At 54.8% G+C, this 14,009-nt stretch overlaps 2 long non-coding RNA genes across 2 annotated transcripts; both read left to right on the top strand.

The window, feature by feature from the left end:
- The first annotated feature begins 6,241 nt into the window (after positions 1–6,241).
- On the top strand, positions 6,242–6,585 carry LOC142598769 (uncharacterized). The gene is made up of 3 exons (XR_012832731.1): positions 6,242–6,283; positions 6,370–6,416; positions 6,536–6,585. It is a non-coding gene; the product is annotated as an uncharacterized LOC142598769 (long non-coding RNA).
- Positions 6,586–9,510: 2,925 nt separating this feature from the next.
- LOC142598746 (uncharacterized) lies at positions 9,511–11,480 on the top strand. Its single transcript, XR_012832725.1, has 3 exons — positions 9,511–9,531; positions 10,188–10,444; positions 11,425–11,480. It is a non-coding gene; the product is annotated as an uncharacterized LOC142598746 (long non-coding RNA).
- The last annotated feature ends 2,529 nt before the right edge of the window (positions 11,481–14,009 follow it).

The following is a 14,009-nucleotide window of genomic DNA, read 5'->3' on the forward strand; positions in this document are numbered from 1 at the left end:
TCTTGTTTGTAATTTTTCTATTGTGTTTTTAGCACCGGTTTCTGTAGTTGCAAGGCGCCCGTTTTGGATCTTTGAGATGCCGTGTCGCGATCGTCACGCTTTTGCCATCGGCCGACCGCCTCTGCGACGTCCTAAAGGGCTTTGTAGGTAAGGAGGTAGTTTGCGTCACTCGTGACCCGAGCTTTGACACGGCAGCCCGTAAGCGCTAGAGACGGCGAGGGGGAACGGCCGAGGTAAAGGAATGAAAGATGGGAATCGGTGCAGACAGGCAACGGTTTTGGGCAGCACCTTGACACGTGGCTTTCGCTTCGGTGGTTTTCAGGTGCCGTAAGCAGCCTCGGAGGGGCAAAGCCGTATCCCGGTAAGCAGTCTGAGAAGGCGAGCCGGTCGTTGGCAGGGCCGCCGTCCCAGAGCGGGAAATGATGGCCGCTCAGATAAGCGTTTCTCTTTGGTTTTTCAGGTGCCATGCTGGCTGTTTTTTGGAATTGGATGAGGATTTGAGGTGAGCTGCAGCGGTAGCAAGGAGGAGAACAGGACCGGTGACTTCTCCAAGAGTAACAGTACTTTTGTGTCTCTTGGCATCTTAGGACCACAAGCGACAATGGCTACAGGGTCCATCTCCAGAAGGTAAAGGGGAGCGGAACGCCACGGCCCTTCTGAGGAGGGGTGGTATCGCGGGAGAGGTTGGCGTCGACCGGTGCCGTGGCTTACAGACGGCACGGCTTGTTTATGGGGTAACTTTATGGAGATGATGAAGCAGAACCAGGTGACTGCAGGACATCCCAGTTAGCTGGTGTACGGTAGGTGTGTATTTGAGGATGGTTTCACATCCCTGACTCTCTGAAAGCTAACTTGAGGGACTGGGTTGCGGGGAGGGTCTGGGAGGAAGGGACAAGGTAGGAAGTTGCAGGGGCAGGGGTGAGGGAGTGAAGGCATTTCAAGTTAGTGTAGAGGAGAGAGCTGTCTGGGATGAGGAGGGGGCAAGTCTGGGGGTGGTAGGGGAGGGGTTTTATGGTAAGCGTAGGGGAGAGGGCTGTCTGGGAGCAGTCCCTTTTGGGCAGGCCGAGGGACCGGGTTACTCATCAGCACCATGCTAGACTGTGCCGGGCAGGGCAGCTCCAGCCTGCGTCAGAGTTGTTGCGTATCTTGTCTTGTGTGTCTTAGCCCTTCCTCGGGTCTCAATGCTCTCTTTGAGCTCAAGGGGCACGGTGTGCTTCTCGGGTGCCATCCCTAGGCTTTCCGATACCTCTACTCATCGGCGTAGCCCCAACTGGGCGCTTCTTTTCTTGTGCGGCAAGCTTATGGCATGGATTGATCTTCCATTATGGAAGTTTCTGCTGGGTCCCGTTCTTGCAGCCTCTTTCCTGGCTGCATCAGGAGATTTGATACATTTTCAGCCATCCCTTTTCAGGGACTGTGGCTTCTTCCCTGCATCCTGATGTTTGTAGGTCTTGAGGATCAGCTTCTTGCACATCCATCATCTCGGTTTGGACAGTAACTTCTTATAATGGGCCATTTACAGTCAATTCTTTTCTGAGGTTGCCATAGAGCTTCCTCGCCTGGGCGTTGCGCCCTGTCAGTCATCTTGCTCGACAGTCGTCTCTGGTCCGGGAGTCCTTTTTCTCGCTGAGAGTTTTCTCTCATCTTTGAGTTGCGTTGTTTGTTGCATTCTCTGTAGCGTTGGTCTCTCTGTGTGTGTGTGGGTTGGGCGTGGAGCTGCTCTGCCCGGGGCTGTTGAGTCAGGGTTAGGTGGAATAGCAATAAGAGTGTACGGTTAGTATGTTGATATGCCCGGTCTGGAATGGTTTGGGTCTCACTCAGCCTCTGGGTGACTTGTTTAAGAATTTGGTGTGGTTTTTTCAGTTGCGGACCGAGAAGACGCGCACCAAAGAGCGGCAGAGGCGGCGAGCGGAGTGCCGCACGAAGGCGGGTCGGCCGGTGGCGTCGGAGGGAAGAGGTGGCTATATGGCTGCCTTCTGATTTGTGTGTGGCTTTTATTATGAAGGTGTGAAGCTGGATACAGACCCTGTAGGCCACGGACATGGGATGTGACTAGAGCCATGCAAGCAGCGACTAGCGGGCTGAAGTACAGCAGTTATTTGTCAGGTGTCGCATCGCTGTTTAAGATGCAGGTATTCTTTGTTTGTGTTTTCTAGGTGGGGTGCAAGCATGGCAGCCCAAAATGACGGAGGCCAGGTGAGCGAGCGGCTAAGGTAAGGGATGGGGAGGTAGGAATCTGTGCGGGCAGGCTGCGGTTTTGGGCACCGTGTCAGCACGTGCCTCTCTGCTTTGTTTTTGGCAGGTGCCGCAGGGAGCCTCGGAGGGGCGGAGCCGCGTGCCGAGGAGCGGTCCGAGAAGGTTAGATGCTCGTCAGTTTCTCGTACCAGAGCATTATCTGGTAACTCATTTGAGCCTTTCCCTCTGGTTTTGCAGGAGCTGTGTGGCCACTGTTGGAACTGGATATGCATTTGAGGTGAGCTGGAAAAACAGCGAGGGTGATCCTGGGAATGGTGACTTCCCACAAACATAGGAGTAATTTTGTGTCTCTTGTGTCTCTAGGCGCCACAGGCGATGACAGCTGCGGTGTCAGTCTCTGGAACGAGCAGGTGAGTGGAAAGCCACGGCGGTTACGAGGAGGGGGGTGTTTCGGGAGAGGTCGGTGTTGAGCAGCGTGATGCTGACTGGCACTGTTGTACTGTTTGCGTTGTGGGTTTTTTAACGGTAGCTGATGAAGAGGAACCAAGCGACTGCAGGACCATCCCGGTTTGCCAACGCACAGCATGCAGGTCTTCCGTCGCGGATGGTTCCGGATCCCCGGCCCTCTAAAAGCTAAGTTGAGGGACCGGGGCTAGGGAGGGAGTGGGATGTAGGAAGGGGGCAAGTTTGAGGGCTTGCAGGGGAGGGGTTTTGTGGTTAGCGCAGGGGAGAGAGCTGTCTGGGAGCAGCGCCCTTTGGGTGGGCAAAGGGAGCGGGTTATTTGTCAGCACGATGCTAGACTGTGCCGGGCAGGGCAGTTCCAGCCTGTGTCTGTGGTATGTTTGTTGTGTACGTTCGTTTTCTGTGTGTTAGCCCTTCCTCGGGTCTCAGCGCCCTCTTTGCGCTCGAGGGGCAGAGCGTGCTTCTCGGGCGCCATCCCTAGGGTCTCGAATGCCCGTACTCGTCGGGGTCGTGCCGATCGGGCGCTTCTTTTCTTGCACAGCAAGCTTACGGTGTGGATCAGTGATGCATCTCAGAAGTTTCCAGCGGATCCCCTCTTCTTGCAGCTTCTTCCCAGGCTGGGCCGGGACCTCCGCTCTCCAGCCGTCCCTTTTCAGGGGCCGGGGCTTCCTCCCCGCATCCTTGCGTTCTTAGGTCTCAAAGACCGCTTCTCGCGCATCCGTCATCTCGGTTTTGACCGTAACTTCTTATAACGGGCCATCGCGGTCCATTCTCTTCTGGGGTTGCCGTAGAGCTTCCTCGCCCGGGCGTCGCGCCCTGTCGGTCGTCTCGCTCGACAGTCGTCTCTGGTCCGGGAGTCCTTCTTCTCGCTGAGAGTTTTCTCTCAGCGTTGCGTCACGTCGTTTGTAGAGTTCTGTGTAGCGTTGGTCTCTCTGTGTGTGTGTGTGGGTTGGGCGTGGAGCTGCTCTGCCCGGGGCTGTTGAGTCAGGGTTAGGTGGAATAGCAATAAGAGTGTACGGTTAGTATGTTGATATGCCCGGTCTGGAATGGTTTGGGTCTCACTCAGCATCTGGGCGACTTGTTTAAGAATTTGGTGTGGTTTTTTCAGTTGCGGACCGAGAAGACGCGCACCAAAGAGCGGCAGAGGCGGCGAGCGGAGTGCCGCATGAAGGCGGGTCGGCCGGTGGCGTCGGAGGGAAGAGGTGGCTATATGGCTGCCTTCTGATTTGTGTGTGGCTTTTATTATGAAGGTGTGAAGCTGGATACAGACCCTGTAGGCCACGGACATGGGATGCGACTAGAGCCATGCAAGCAGCGACTAGCGGGCTGAAGTACAGCAGTTATTTGTCAGGTGTCGCATCGCTGTTTAAGATGCAGGTATTCTTTGTTTGTGTTTTCTAGGTGGGGTGCAAGCATGGCAGCCCAAAATGACGGAGGCCAGGTGAGCGAGCGGCTAAGGTAAGGGATGGGGAGGTAGGAATCTGTGCGGGCAGGCTGCGGTTTTGGGCACCGTGTCAGCACGTGCCTCTCTGCTTTGTTTTTGGCAGGTGCCGCAGGGAGCCTCGGAGGGGCGGAGCCGCGTGCCGAGGAGCGGTCCGAGGAGGTTAGATGCTCGTCAGTTTCTCGTACCAGAGCATTATCCTGGTAACTCATTTGAGCATTTCCCTCTGGTTTTGCAGGAGCTGTGTGGCCACTGTTGGAACTGGATATGCATTTGAGGTGAGCTGGAAAAACAGCGAGGGTGATCCTGGGAATGGTGACTTCCCACAAACATAGGAGTAATTTTGTGTCTCTTGTGTCTCTAGGCGCCACAGGCGATGACAGCTGCGGTGTCAGTCTCTGGAACGAGCAGGTGAGTGGAAAGCCACGGCGGTTACGAGGAGGGGGGTGTTTCGGGAGAGGTCGGTGTTGAGCAGCGTGATGCTGACTGGCACTGTTGTACTGTTTGCGTTGTGGGTTTTTTAACGGTAGCTGATGAAGAGGAACCAAGCGACTGCAGGGACCATCCCGGTTTGCCAACGCACAGCATGCAGGTCTTCCGTCGCGGATGGTTCCGGATCCCCGGCCCTCTAAAAGCTAAGTTGAGGGACCGGGGCTAGGGAGGGAGTGGGATGTAGGAAGGGGGCAAGCTTGAGGGCTTGCAGGGGAGGGGTTTTGTGGTTAGCGCAGGGGAGAGAGCTGTCTGGGAGCAGCGCCCTTTGGGTGGGCAAAGGGAGCGGGTTATTTGTCAGCACGATGCTAGACTGTGCCGGGCAGGGCAGTTCCAGCCTGTGTCTGTGGTATGTTTGTTGTGTATGTTCGTTTTCTGTGTGTTAGCCCTTCCTCAGGGTCTCAGCGCCCTCTTTGCGCTCAAGGGGCGGAGCGTGCTTCTCGGGCGCCATCCCTAGGGTCTCGAATGCCCGTACTCGTCGGGGTCGTGCCGATCGGGCGCTTCTTTTCTTGCACAGGCAAGCTTACGGTGTGGATCAGTGATGCATCTCAGAAGTTTCCAGCGGATCCCCTCTTCTTGCAGCTTCTTCCCAGGCTGGGCCGGGACCTCCGCTCTCCAGCCGTCCCTTTTCAGGGGCCGGGGCTTCCTCCCCGCATCCTTGCGTTCTTAGGTCTCAAAGACCGCTTCTCGCGCATCCGTCATCTCGGTTTTGACCGTAACTTCTTATAACGGGCCATCGCGGTCCATTCTCTTCTGGGGTTGCCGTAGAGCTTCCTCGCCCGGGCGTCGCGCCCTGTCGGTCGTCTCGCTCGACAGTCGTCTCTGGTCCGGGAGTCCTTCTTCTCGCTGAGAGTTTTCTCTCAGCGTTGCGTCACGTCGTTTGTAGAGTTCTGTGTAGCGTTGGTCTCTCTGTGTGTGTGTGTGGGTTGGGCGTGGAGCTGCTCTGCCCGGGGCTGTTGAGTCAGGGTTAGGTGGAATAGCAATAAGAGTGTACGGTTAGTATGTTGATATGCCCGGTCTGGAATGGTTTGGGTCTCACTCAGCATCTGGGCGACTTGTTTAAGAATTTGGTGTGGTTTTTTCAGTTGCGGACCGAGAAGACGCGCACCAAAGAGCGGCAGAGGCGGCGAGCGGAGTGCCGCACGAAGGCGGGTCGGCCGGTGGCGTCGGAGGGAAGAGGTGGCTATATGGCTGCCTTCTGATTTGTGTGTGGCTTTTATTATGAAGGTGTGAAGCTGGATACAGACCCTGTAGGCCACGGACATGGGATGCGACTAGAGCCATGCAAGCAGCGACTAGCGGGCTGAAGTACAGCAGTTATTTGTCAGGTGTCGCATCGCTGTTTAAGATGCAGGTATTCTTTGTTTGTGTTTTCTAGGTGGGGTGCAAGCATGGCAGCCCAAAATGACGGAGGCCAGGTGAGCGAGCGGCTGAGGTAAGGGATGGGGAGGTAGGAATCTGTGCGGGCAGGCTGCGGTTTTGGGCACCGTGTCAGCACGTGCCTCTCTGCTTTGTTTTTGGCAGGTGCCGCAGGGAGCCTCGGAGGGGCGGAGCCGCGTGCCGAGGAGCGGTCCGAGGAGGTTAGATGCTCGTCAGTTTCTCGTACCAGAGCATTACCTGGTAACTCATTTGAGCATTTCCCTCTGGTTTTGCAGGAGCTGTGTGGCCACTGTTGGAACTGGATATGCATTTGAGGTGAGCTGGAAAAACAGCGAGGGTGATCCTGGGAATGGTGACTTCCCACAAACATAGGAGTAATTTTGTGTCTCTTGTGTCTCTAGGCGCCACAGGCGATGACAGCTGCGGTGTCAGTCTCTGGAACGAGCAGGTGAGTGGAAAGCCACGGCGGTTACGAGGAGGGGGGTGTTTCGGGAGAGGTCGGTGTTGAGCAGCGTGATGCTGACTGGCACTGTTGTACTGTTTGCGTTGTGGGTTTTTTAACGGTAGCTGATGAAGAGGAACCAAGCGACTGCGGGACCATCCCGGTTTGCCAACGCACAGCATGCAGGTCTTCCGTCGCGGATGGTTCCGGATCCCCGGCCCTCTAAAAGCTAAGTTGAGGGACCGGGGCTAGGGAGGGAGTGGGATGTAGGAAGGGGGCAAGCTTGAGGGCTTGCAGGGGAGGGGTTTTGTGGTTAGCGCAGGGGAGAGAGCTGTCTGGGAGCAGCGCCCTTTGGGTGGGCAAAGGGAGCGGGTTATTTGTCAGCACGATGCTAGACTGTGCCGGGCAGGGCAGTTCCAGCCTGTGTCTGTGGTATGTTTGTTGTGTATGTTCGTTTTCTGTGTGTTAGCCCTTCCTCGGGTCTCAGCGCCCTCTTTGCGCTCAAGGGGCGGAGCGTGCTTCTCGGGCGCCATCCCTAGGGTCTCGAATGCCCGTACTCGTCGGGGTCGTGCCGATCGGGCGCTTCTTTTCTTGCACGGCAAGCTTACGGTGTGGATCAGTGATGCATCTCAGAAGTTTCCAGCGGATCCCCTCTTCTTGCAGCTTCTTCCCAGGCTGGGCCGGGACCTCCGCTCTCCAGCCGTCCCTTTTCAGGGGCCGGGGCTTCCTCCCCGCATCCTTGCGTTCTTAGGTCTCAAAGACCGCTTCTCGCGCGTCCGTCATCTCGGTTTTGACCGTAACTTCTTATAACGGGCCATCGCGGTCCATTCTCTTCTGGGGTTGCCGTAGAGCTTCCTCGCCCGGGCGTCGCGCCCTGTCGGTCGTCTCGCTCGACAGTCGTCTCTGGTCCGGGAGTCCTTCTTCTCGCTGAGAGTTTTCTCTCAGCGTTGCGTCACATCGTTTGTAGAGTTCTGTGTAGCGTTGGTCTCTCTGTGTGTGTGTGGGTTGGGCGTGGAGCTGCTCTGCCCGGGGCTGTTGAGTCAGGGTTAGGTGGAATAGCAATAAGAGTGTACGGTTAGTATGTTGATATGCCCGGTCCGGAATGGTTTGGGTCTCACTCAGCCTCTGGGTGACTTGTTTAAGAATTTGGTGTGGCTTTTTCAGTTGCGGACCGAGAAGACGCGCACCAAAGAGCGGCAGAGGCGGCGAGCGGAGTGCCGCACGAAGGCGGGTCGGCCGGTGGCGCCGGAGGGAAGAGGTGGCTATATGGCTGCCTTCTGATTTGTGTGTGGCTTTTATTATGAAGGTGTGAAGCTGGATACAGACCCTGTAGGCCACGGACATGGGATGCGACTAGAGCCATGCAAGCAGCGACTAGCGGGCTGAAGTACAGCAGTTATTTGTCAGGTGTCGCATCGCTGTTTAAGATGCAGGTATTCTTTGTTTGTGTTTTCTAGGTGGGGTGCAAGCATGGCAGCCCAAAATGACGGAGGCCAGGTGAGCGAGCGGCTGAGGTAAGGGATGGGGAGGTAGGAATCTGTGCGGGCAGGCTGCGGTTTTGGGCACCGTGTCAGCACGTGCCTCTCTGCTTTGTTTTTGGCAGGTGCCGCAGGGAGCCTCGGAGGGGCGGAGCCGCGTGCCGAGGAGCGGTCCGAGGAGGTTAGATGCTCGTCAGTTTCTCGTACCAGAGCATTATCTGGTAACTCATTTGAGCCTTTCCCTCTGGTTTTGCAGGAGCTGTGTGGCCACTGTTGGAACTGGATATGCATTTGAGGTGAGCTGGAAAAACAGCGAGGGTGATCCTGGGAATGGTGACTTCCCACAAACATAGGAGTAATTTTGTGTCTCTTGTGTCTCTAGGCGCCACAGGCGATGACAGCTGCGGTGTCAGTCTCTGGAACGAGCAGGTGAGTGGAAAGCCACGGCGGTTACGAGGAGGGGGGTGTTTCGGGAGAGGTCGGTGTTGAGCAGCGTGATGCTGACTGGCACTGTTGTACTGTTTGCGTTGTGGGTTTTTTAACGGTAGCTGATGAAGAGGAACCAAGCGACTGCAGGGACCATCCCGGTTTGCCAACGCACAGCATGCAGGTCTTCCGTCGCGGATGGTTCCGGATCCCCGGCCCTCTAAAAGCTAAGTTGAGGGACCGGGGCTAGGGAGGGAGTGGGATGTAGGAAGGGGGCAAGCTTGAGGGCTTGCAGGGGAGGGGTTTTGTGGTTAGCGCAGGGGAGAGAGCTGTCTGGGAGCAGCGCCCTTTGGGTGGGCAAAGGGAGCGGGTTATTTGTCAGCACGATGCTAGACTGTGCTGGGCAGGGCAGTTCCAGCCTGTGTCTGTGGTATGTTTGTTGTGCATGTTTGTTTTCTGCGCATTAGACCTTCCTCGGGTCTCGGCGCCCTCTTTGCGCTCAAGGGGCACGGCGTGTTTCTCGGGCGCCATCCCTAGGGTCTCGAATGCCCGTACTCGTCGGGGTAGTGCCGATCGGGCGCTTCTTTTCTTGCACAGCAAGCTTACGGTGTGGATCAGTGATGCATCTCAGAAGTTTCCAGCGGATCCCCTCTTCTTGCAGCTTCTTCCCAGGCTGGGCCGGGACCTCCGCTCTCCAGCCGTCCCTTTTCAGGGGCCGGGGCTTCCTCCCCGCATCCTTGCGTTCTTAGGTCTCAAAGACCGCTTCTCGCGCGTCCGTCATCTCGGTTTTGACCGTAACTTCTTATAACGGGCCATCGCGGTCCATTCTCTTCTGGGGTTGCCGTAGAGCTTCCTCGCCCGGGCGTCGCGCCCTGTCGGTCGTCTCGCTCGACAGTCGTCTCTGGTCCGGGAGTCCTTCTTCTCGCTGAGAGTTTTCTCTCAGCGTTGCGTCACATCGTTTGTAGAGTTCTGTGTAGCGTTGGTCTCTCTGTGTGTGTGGGGGTTGGGCGTGGAGCTGCTCTGCCCGGGGCTGTTGAGTCAGGGTTAGGTGGAATAGCAATAAGAGTGTACGGTTAGTATGTTGATATGCCCGGTCTGGAATGGTTTGGGTCTCACTCAGCCTCTGGGTGACTTGTTTAAGAATTTGGTGTGGTTTTTTCAGTTGCGGACCGAGAAGACGCGCACCAAAGAGCGGCAGAGGCGGCGAGCGGAGTGCTGTCACAAGGTAGGCCGGGATGAGTTTGGGAGTCGCAGGGAATGGCTTTTGAAGTTAGTGTATGGGAGAGGGCTCTCTGGGAACAGTCCCCTAGGGGTAGGCAAAGGGAGCGGGTTATTCGTCAGCACTGGGCCGGTCTCTGCCGGGCAGGGCAGTTCCAGCCTGTCAGCGGTTGTGTCGCATAGGTTGTGTTGGCTGTCTTATGCTCTATGCCATACCTTCCTCAGGTCTTGATGCCTCTACTGCTTTCTGTCATCAGCAGGTACCTTATTTGATGTCATGAGTCTCCAATATCTGTACTCATTGGTATTGTGCTCATCAAGCCCTTATTATCTTGCAGTCATAGCTTAAAGCATAGATCTGTTTGGTGTGCATTGTGTCGTAGATGTTTCTGAGCGGACGTCTCTTGCGGCAGCCAGCTGGGCGCTGCCCGCAGCTCCACCGAGCGTTATCTTTGCCCCGAGTTCTTTTCTTAGGTTTCATCCCTACATTTTGTTCGTGCTTTTCCGGTTGTATTTTCTAGGCGCAAATCAATGCGCAAACAGGGTATTCGCGCAAGAGCGAACTTAAGCGAGGCGAGTGATGACCGGTGTGCCAACGTAGCATTTTTCTGAGATGTGTTACAGACGTAGCTGAAATCATACCCGGTCGTTCGAGTTTTACACGTGGCGGCGAGGCCTCGGCACGGCAGACCGAAGAATCCGACTCCGAGCGGTCGAGGAAAAGGGACGGGAGAGAGGAAGGCATTTCCCAGCAGGGCTTCGTCGCAGCGGAGGCCGAGGCGGGGCGGCGCGTCGGTGACCGGCGACGCTCTGTCTCGTGAGCAATGAAGCGGAACCCGGCGGATGGGGGAGCGTCCCTGTTAGATGACTTGTTCCCCGTGAGGATGGATTCTGGATCCAGCCCTCTGAAAGGTAAATTAAGGGGCAAAACTGGTGGTTGGGGTGGGGCTAGCAGGGGGTTTAATGTCAGGGTTGCAGAGAGGGCCGTTTAGTCTGCCTCAAGTCAAGGGACAGATAGGGGTCCCGGGTCCATTGTGCCGGATGTAAACATTCTGGCCTCTATCCGTGTTGCGGTGTCATTTGTGTTATCCGTACTTCTCGCGTACAGTGCTTTACCGCAGCCGTCTACGTTCCGTCCCGCAGGCTCGGCGCGCGCCTCGGCGAGCATCCGCGTGGCGCGTAACGCCTCGTCGCTTTGGAATACGGCCCGTCAGGCATTTGTCATCGTGTGACCGGAGCTTAAAGAGCGTCTCGCGTCACAGATGTTTCTGCCAGGTCGCCTTTGTGGAGGCGGTCTGCGCCGGACTCGCAGCTGCGCTCTACAACCTTCCACCGCAATTGAAGTTTGATACTGTGTTTCATCCCCGCATCCTTAAGGGCTTAGGTCTTAAAGCCTAGCTTCTCACACGCCCGTCGTTCTCGTGTTGTATTGCGTGCTGCAATTTGTATTGGTTTTGACCACCATCTGAGACATCTTGTTTTGTAGCCCTTTGTGCCGTATCGCCTCGCGCATCCCCGCGCTCGGCCGGGTATCGCTTTGCGCAGCTCTGTACTTGTATTGCCTGCCGACGGCGACCGTCCTCTGTTCCGTGGGCCTGTATTGTGTCTTGTGTTGCGCCGGTCTGTATTGGTACTGACTGCCACTGGAGACTGTTTTGTGTTACCTGACCCTGTCCTCCGTATAGCTTTGTGCTGCTCTGTATAGCTTTGTGCTGACTGCCAATGGAGACTGTCTTGCGTTCCAGGACCCTGTGCTCTGTATAGCATTCTGCTGCTCTGTATTGCATTAGCACAGGTTGTTTTGGTGGAGGTTGTCAGGGCCCCACTGTTCTGGGGGGTATAGGGTAGTTGTCAGTCAGCAGGCCTTAGAGTCCTTCTGTTATGTTTTTCAGGTGCCGTGGGATGATTTTGATTTCCGCACAACACCCTCGAGTGAGGTTTTTTGGTGTATCCCGATAACAGTGAAGAAGGAGCAGCACACCTAAGGAAGAGGCCTTGCTGACTTATGTTGACGAGCGCTAGCTCCTCAGAGTCAAGCGGAGCGGTGATGCCGTTTTAAGGGAGGGGGCGAGGCCGTTCTGCAGACGGTTCAAGAATTGCGGCGAGGGCCCGTCGGGGCGGGTGGGCGGCGGAACGGACGTGCGTTCGGGTAAGGGGTAGAGGGAGAGCGAGGTTGTAGCGGTGCCTAATTGTGTGTGTGGTGGTGGGGGGGGTGGGGTGTTAATATTTTCCAGGTTAAGGCAGTTGGTTAGCTTTATGAGATGAGAATAAAAAAACCCCAGCCGGGGGATTTTTTTCCCCCCCCCGGCTGGGTTTTTTTTCCCCCGGTCCCGGCCACTCTGCGAGGCGACGTTCGTCGCCAAAGTTTGGACGGCGGTCCGGTTCGGGACGGGTTTTTTGCCAGGCAGGGCCAGAGCTCTGTTGTTACTGTGTCTCCCTGGGAACGGTGTTCCTGAGGAGTGCCAGAGGGAGTGGCTGGCAGGTGGGTGGTGGAACGGATGTGTGTTTGGGTTGAGTTGTGGAGTGAGAGTGGGGTTGTGGTGGTGCATAATTGTGTGTGTGTGTGTGGGATGTGTTTATTTGAGGTAGAGCCAGTTGGTTAGCTTTATGAGATGAGAATAAAAAAACCCCAGCTGGGGGATTTTTTTTTTTTCCCCCGGCTGGGTTTTTTTTCCCCCGGTCCCGGCCGCTCTGCGAGGCGACGTTCGTCGCCAAAGTTTGGACGGCGGTCCGGTTCGGGCCGGGGTTTTTGCCAGGCAGGGCGAGTGCTGTGTTGTTACTGTGTCTCCTGGGAACAGTGTTCCTGAGGTGCGATCTTTTGGAGTTTTGCATTTGCTTGTGATTGCAGGCAGGTGTGTTACATAGCAGATGGTCACAGTAATAGCGGTGGTGTTTTTGAAGGGCAAGGGTGTGGGGTGTTAGTGTGGTTGAGCAGTGTTGAGGAGGATGAGGTTGGCATACAAGAGGGTGTCATGGATGTTTTGGAAGGAAGAGTTTGCAAAGTGTATGGATTGGTCATTGTAGCTTCTTGTGTAATAACAAGGAAAAAAAATTACAGTGTTTTGTTTTTATAGGCAGGGAAGCAGAGCGGCTGTCTGGATGACTGCAAACTGCATGAGTGTGGCTGGGGAGTCGAAGCGGAGGATCGAGATCGCATTGAAGTGGAAAACTGTTGGAGAAGCAAAATGTTAAGGTAAGCAGTAGAGACTAAGTGTCAGGAACCTTCTGTAAATCACTCTTATAGCTATGTGTCCCTGGTGGTGGTGGTAGTTAAACAATGCAACCCTATTTATTAATGACTACTGTTGTTGTTCTATAGATAAATTAATAAAAAAGCTGTGATGATAAAGATTGGTTTTTGCTCAGCTTGTTGTGTAATTCTTTTCTGCAAGCCTCAACATTTGCTGATGTTATTTGTCTTTGAGTTTTGTCCTGTTTATCCCCCCTCCTGTATTTCGTGTGTCTGTTGTTGTTCTTATGTTTGTCTGTGTGCTTCTCTGTCGCCGGTGGTGTTTATTGTTCTTTGTGCCAGTTTTCTTCATGAGAAGAGTTTTGCTTTTGTTTAGACAAATGTATTATTTAAATAAATTGAATTTTTTGTAGCTTTAAAAAAAAAAGCAGCAGTAGAAAATAATACCTCCCTGGGAGTAGTATCTCAAATAAAATCAATAAATAGAAAATACTTCAATATATTAAAAAAACCCCTACTCCCAGGGTGTGTGAAATTTTCTACTGCTGCACCAGACTTTAGTATTTTTAGTTTTTTATTTGCAAGTATTACTTAAATAATAATTACTAAAATACATCACGACTTCTAAACTAGCACCACCCACCTCCCCTCTACTAAATCACAAACTACATCCATTAAAAAACTACAACGAAATTACACAGAAAAAAATTTCGATACATACACCCCTGCCAGGACCCAAAAGAACCACAGACCTACCGGCACTCATCAGAGACAGGAACCAAAAAAGGTCCCGTCCAGCAAGGTGGCTCCAGTCTCTATGATCCCCAGTCCTCCGAGCCCTCCATTTTAAAACCTCTATGACCGGAAGGGCTACTCTATGGCCGGAAGTCCTCCAGGCACCAGGAAGTCCTCCATGGGACCAGGAAGTCCTCCAATTCCCCCGGAAACTTCGTCTCTATGACCGGAAGTCCTCCATCGGACTCCAAAAGTCCTCCGATTCCGACGGGAAACATTGTCCCGAGAACCCGGAAGTGCCCGGAAACCCTAATAAAACGGATCCCCGTGACCGGAAGTCCTCCAGGGACACCGGAAGTCCGCCGATTCCGGCTAGAAACAGTGTGCCCCGAGACCGGAAGTCCCCAAAATAAGCCGGAAATCACCCATTCTGAACAATTCAACTGACAGGACAGGACCTAGGGTTACAGGTACGACCTGGGGCGGAGCCTAGGGTTAGGGGAGGACACCGGGGCGGGGCCTAGGTCAGGGCAGGATACCAGGGCGGGGCCG

This window comes from Balearica regulorum, chromosome 30, assembly GCF_011004875.1.
Source record: "Balearica regulorum gibbericeps isolate bBalReg1 chromosome 30, bBalReg1.pri, whole genome shotgun sequence".
Taxonomy (NCBI): domain Eukaryota; kingdom Metazoa; phylum Chordata; class Aves; order Gruiformes; family Gruidae; genus Balearica; species Balearica regulorum.